The following is a 6,690-nucleotide window of genomic DNA, read 5'->3' on the forward strand; positions in this document are numbered from 1 at the left end:
TGAGTGAGATGGGTACCCTTTTGATCTTTCTGGATAACCAATGAAATATCCACTGGTTGTTCTTGGATCAAGGGCTTTAATGTGGAGGTTATACAATTTAGCCTCTGCAAGACATCCCTATATGTGCATATAAGACAGTGATGGTTTCCTACCTGTGCACAGCTCGTAAGGAGTTTTAGGTACAGATTTTGTAAGAACCTTATTCAAAATATGCACAGCAGTCCTTAAGGCTTCACCCCACAACTTTATGGAAAGTGTTGAATAATTCAGCATAGCTCTGACCATTTCCTTAAGCGTACGATTTCTCCTTTCAGCTACACCATTCTGATAGGCACTACCAAGCATGGTATATTGAGGCACAATGCCTTTTTCTTCAAAAAATTGCGCTAATGGTCCTTCTCTTTGCCCCATCTCAGTAAACCTACCATAATATTTACCACCTCTATCAGACCTGACTGTCTTAATAACCTTATCAGTTTGTTTCTCTACTTCTTTCTTAAATTCTTTAAACATCTGAAAAACATCAGATTTTTCAAAGATCAAGTAGAGATACATATACCAAGAATAGTCATCAATAAAGGTGACAAAATATTTGTTGCCTGTGTAACAGGGGGAAAATGGTTCACATACATCTGTATGGACTATCTTCAATATCTCATTGTTGTGTTTGGCACCCACTTTATATGTGTTTGTATGCTTAGCCTTTATGCAATCAACGCACGGGTCATTGTCGGTAAAATCTAGAGATTTCAAGATTCCTTCATTTACGAGTCTCTTTATTCTCTTTTCAGAGATATGACCCAACCTTCGATGCCAAAGCATGTAAGATTTATCATCTATCAAGCTACATTTATTTCCAACCAATGCGTATTCAGAAGTTAGAGACTTCTGAGTTTGAACCTTCATATTCAATCTATATAAACCATCATAAATTGATGCAGAACCAATTTCAATTGAATTTCTGAATATGAACAATTTAGAATTTTCAAACTTAAAACAATATCCAAATTTATCCAACTTTAAAATTGAAATTAAGTTTCTACTATACGATGGAATATAAAAGACATCATGAAGATCTAAAACTACGCCTGTATCTAGAGTAATCCTGCAGGTTCCAACACCCTTCACATGTGAACGCATCTTATTTCCCGAATAGATGCTCTTCTCATGCATTGTTGATTCCCTTTTGCTCAAGAACAACTGTAGACAGTTGGAAGTATGAACAGTAGCACCAGAATCAATCCACTAGCTATTTTCAGGAATTTGTAATAAATTACATTCATGAGAAACAAATGACAAATTACATCTCTTTTCCAACCACTTCTTGTACTTTATGCAATCTGTCTTCTTGTGTCCCTTCTTCTTACAAAAGAAGCACCGTATGGGAGTAGAGTCAGATTGCTTGTCTTCGGATGACTTATCCCCAGTTGGCTTCTTCCTAGCATTTCTCTTAAATGTATTCTTCTTTGGTCCTACCTTGGATGTATGAGAAGCCATATATGCACTCTGCACTTTCTTCCCTTTCAACCTCTCTTCTTCTTCAACACACTTGGACATAAATTCATTGAACGTTCATTCATCATTATGTGTGTTGTAAGAGATTTTGAAAGGTCTGTATTCCAAAGGTAAGGACGTTAGAACTAAATGCACTATGAAAGAATTAGATATGGTGAGCTTCATGTCATTCAGCTGAGACGCTATGTTCTTCATCTCCAAAATGTGCTGGCGAATGTTTCCCCCTCCAATATATTTCATAGATATGAGTTTAGACATCAGGGTACTGGCTCTGGCCTTGTTTGAACTCACAAATTGTGCCTCAATGGCATTTAGAAATTCCCTCACTGTTCTATATTGTGGGATAGCACTACGAATATTCTTAGCTATTTTAGATTGCAAAAGCAACAATCTAAGCCTATTCGAGCGCTCCCACTTCTTAAAAGCAATCTTTTGATCAGCAGTGCCTTGATCAGTGAGGGCAGCGGGTTCATCTATCCTTAGCGCCATATCTAAATCCATATATTTTAATGTAAAAAGTTCCAATCACTAAAATTAGATCCATCAAGAAAAGGTAGAGAGCTTGAGCCATCTAAAATCACAGAACTAGAAACTGCATGACAAAAGACACGTATCAAGAAGCATTCGTACGAGACTAAACTTTAATGGAAAAAGCAAAAGAATAAAGGCCCTTGATATGCTTATTTTCAGGCAAGTGAAGGGGGTCATCGGAGTCCTACTTTGGTAAGAGCTCCGACACGCGAAACCACTTCACCTACCGACCAATTTCGGTAAAACTAAGGTTCTTGTGAAGTTAGACCATCAACACAAGGTACCTTTGGATACAGATGTGTGATGTATCTCGACACATTTACCTTATTCTACCCTACTTAAATTCCAAACACGATAAAACTACCTTTGGGTGGTTTATCGTTTCATGAATCTAAGTACAATGTGGATATCGGCTTAAACTATATGATAGTATAAAATTCTTTGATGACATACGTGTTTTCAGTCACTTTGGTGACATGAAAACACTAAGTCATCTAACTATCCTTAATGCCAATATGAAAAAACAATATCTTGAAATGGTCTGTAAACCGAATGGACCAGTCATATGACCTTTGAAATAGTTCAAAAACTGAATGAACCAGTCATATGTATCACGAACCGGTCTTAAACCACTCTAAACTGGTCTCAAACAGCCCCGAACCGGTCATCCAAGGGTCTGAACCGGTTCTAAACCTTATGAACCGGGTTAAGTATGAACAAAAGTTCATAAAAACCCTATAACTACATGCCAAAATCCCTGTATTTTCTTATATTTAAGAAAACAAAGTCTTAGCATCTCGGAACCGGTGAGAAACTGAAAGGAACCAGTCAAAAATAGCTCTGAATCGGTCTTGAAAGGGGGCCGAATCAGTCCCTAATCCGGTTCAGACTAAATAGTGCCTGGACCCTACTGGATCCGGGTCAGACCCGATTGGAACCCAATCTGGGTCGCACCCGGTATTAACTGGATCCGGGTCGAACCCGGCTTGGACTGGATCTGAGTCAGACCCGATATTTACTGGATCCGGGTCAGACCCAGTTTGTTCTGGATCTGAGCTAGATCTGGTACTAACCGGATCCGGGTCAGACCCAGTAATAACCAGATTCGGGTCTGCCAGGTTAGCCTTGCGCCGGCACGAGATCGCCACGACCTCGTTCAGCCTCTAAGGCACGAGTCCAATTGTCACAAGATCGCCATGACCTCGTTCGTGGCGATCTCGTGCCTCTGTGAGCCGGGTTAGCCTATCATGGACTCAGAGCCAGGTGAGCTTGTTATGCACGCTGCGCATGTCGCGCGCTGTCATGTCGCGCGCACCACGCATGCCGCGCACGCCGTGTATGCCGCGTATGCCGCGTACGCTGCACGCCGTGTATGCTGCGCGCACCGTGTATGCCGCGTACGCTGCATGTCGTGTATGCCGCGCCTAGTTTATTGAGGGTCTAACAAGCCTCCCCACCAGATAAATCTGATGTCCTCGTCGGGTTCATCTTCTTTAAGTAGGCTTGGATCAAATCCTTAAATTGCCATAAAGTAGTGTCCTTCTCCCACGTTGCTTCCTCTATCGGCAGTCATTTCCATTTGACTAGAAAGTAGGTCCTCCGGTTCTTCTTGCTTTGGCCCTCCAACTTTCAGTCTATGATGAACTCAGCTTGCTTCTGAAACTGTGTTCGTATATTTGGTGTAGCACGTCGTGGCACCATCCGCGAGGGTTCCTCCAAGTCTTCATGGTACTCCTTGAGAAAACTAACATTGAACACTAGATGTACTTTAATCCTTTCTGGAAGTTCCAGCCTGTAAGCCGAACGTCCAATCCGTTTGGTTACCATAAAAGGTCCGTCATACCGAGGAATGAGCCCTTTGTGTGCCGTCTTCCTTAAGATCTTTTTCCAAATCTGGGGAGTGAGTTTCAACCATACTCTTTCCCCAACTTGAAACTCAAGTGGTCGACGCTTCTCGTCTGCCCACTTTTTCATCTGCCTCTTGGCTCTTTTCAAACAATCCTATGCCTCTTTTATCTTCTCATGCCGCAATCTTGCAAACCGGTATGCCGCAGGACAGCGACCTTGGTCCTTCTGCTTCACTACCTCATGAAGAGTGAAGGGTTGTTGCCCTGTTGCCAACTCGAAGGGACTCTGACCCGTCGTCGAGGTCTGTTGCAGATTATAGCAAAATTGAGCAATGTCCAGCAGATCCACCCAATTTTGTTGGTTGGCCAGCACGTAATGCCTGAGATATTCCTCCAACAAAGCATTAATGTGTTCCATCTGACCATCTGTTTGTGGATGATTGCTTGTCGAGAAGTTAAGCGTAGAGCCCATCATCTCGAACAAGGTGGTCCAAAACTTCCCTGTGAATCGTACGTCACGATCACTCACAATATTCAGCGGCAATCCTCAATACTTCACAATATGTTTTAGAAACAATTATGCAGTAATCTTCGTTGTGCATTCCTTTGGAGCCGGAATGAACGTTGCATACTTTGAAAACCTGTCCACCACGACCATAATTGATGTAAACCCTTCCACCTTAGCAATCCAGAGATGAAATCCATCGATATGCTTTCCCATGGTCTGGTCGGCGTTGGTAGGGGCTCCAGCAACCCAGCAACCTTTTCCCTCTCCGTCTTGTCTTCCTGCATACGAGACAAGTTCTCACATATAATTTACTGTCTTCTTCCATCCTCGGCCAGTAATAACTGGATGATAAGAGAGCCATCGTGCGCTCCTGTTCGGAATGCCCCGCCCATGGGGTATCATGTGCCTCCTTTAGTAACAACTTACGCAAGCCGCCACCGTTAGGCACATAGGGTCGTCTTCCTTTAGCATAGAGAACACCATCTTCTATCCAAAATCGTCATGTCACACCCTCTTCCACTTGCTTCAACAAGTGGATAGTGACTGGATCCTTTTGAGTTTCTTCCTCTAAACTCTACAAGATATCTCCAGATACTTGCGTGAGTGAAGCGACAACCACCTCAGATTCCTCCTTATGGCTTAAGGCATCAGCAACCAAGTTTTCTTTCCCTGACTTATACTGCAACTCAAAGTCGAACTTTGCCAAAAAGTCTTTCCATCTAGCCTATTTAGGTGTCAACTTCTTTTCAGTCGAAAAGCAACTTGTAGCAACATTGTTTGTCCAAACTATGAACTTGGAGCCCAACAAGTAGTGCCTCCATGTTCATAGGAAATGTACCACCACCGTCATCTACTTCTCATTAACAAAGTACCTTCTCTCTGTATCATTGAGTTTCCGACTTTCAAAGGCAACTGGGTGTCCCTCCTGGACCAACACCCCTCCTATTGCAAAGTCTGATGCATCGGTATGGACTTCAAACTCCTTCCCAAAATCCGGCAAACGAAGGATGGGTTCTGACATTACCACCCTCTTCAACTTAGTACTAACACCCCTCCTATTGCAAAGTCTGATGCATCGGTATGGACTTCAAACTCCTTCCCAAAATCCGGCAAACGAAGGATGGGTTCTGACATTACCACCCTCTTCAACTTAGTGAATGTCTCCTGGCATTCAGCAAACCAATCTCAAGTCTTGTCTTTTTTGAGCAACTCAGTAAGCGCCATCGTCTTTTTACAGTAACTCTTCTCAAACTTACGATAGTAGTTCGTAAGGCCAAGGAACGACCGCAGTTCCGAGACCTTCTTTGGTTCGGGCCAGTCTGTAATGGCATGAATCTTCCATGGATCCATCTTTACTATGCTTTCTCTGATAATGTGCCCAAGGAAGTGAATTTCCTTTCTTGCAAACTCATATTTCTCCCGCTTGAGATAGAGTTTATTCTTCTGTAGTTTGGTCAGAACCATTTTCAAGCGCATCTTATGCTCCTCAAGACACTGGCTATAAACCACAATATCATCAAGATACACTACTACGAACACATCAAGGTACTCTCGAAAGACATTGTTCATTAGAGTGCAGAAAGTTGCAGGAGCATTTGATAGCCCAAAGGGCATTACAAGAAACTCAAAAGACCCATACCGAGTCACACAGGTAGTCTTTGGTTCATCACCCTCGGCTATCCTGACTTGATAATATCCTGACCGCAAATCCATCTTTGAAAAGTACCATGCCTTCCCCAAGCGATCAAACAAATCTTCAACGTTAGGCATTGGATATTTGTTTTTTATGGTTACCTTATTGAGAGCATGGTAATCCATGCACATTCAAAGGGATCCATCTTGCTTTTTCTGGAACAGCATAGGCACCCCATACGGTGCCTTGCTTGGTCTTACCAATCCAGAATCTAGCAACTGATCAAGTTGTCGGCGCAACTCAACCAAATGTGGAGGAGGCATCTTGTAAGGCATATGGGATGGTGGAATTGCCCTTGGAACCAGATTAATCGAGTGATCAATATCTCGCTTCTTGGGGAGCTTCTTTGGCAACTCATCCGACATCACATCTGCATAGTCCCGCAGAATATCGTTCACTTCTCCTGATTGTTCCGCACTATTCGATCCACCGTCTTCTATCAAGGTTGCAACATAGGTAGGAAGCCCTTTTCGAATTCCATCCATGAGTTGTAAAGCCGACTCCAAGCCCACAACTGAATTTTCTTCCAAGCCTCGAACGAAACAAGGCACCCCCGTCCCTGTGATGAGGATGCGCTTTAGATGCGGCATAACAAT

The sequence above is a fragment of the Nuphar pumila genome, chromosome 5, assembly GCF_984573655.1.
Source record: "Nuphar pumila chromosome 5, dmNupPumi1.hap1.1, whole genome shotgun sequence".
Classification (NCBI taxonomy): Eukaryota; Viridiplantae; Streptophyta; class Magnoliopsida; order Nymphaeales; family Nymphaeaceae; genus Nuphar; species Nuphar pumila.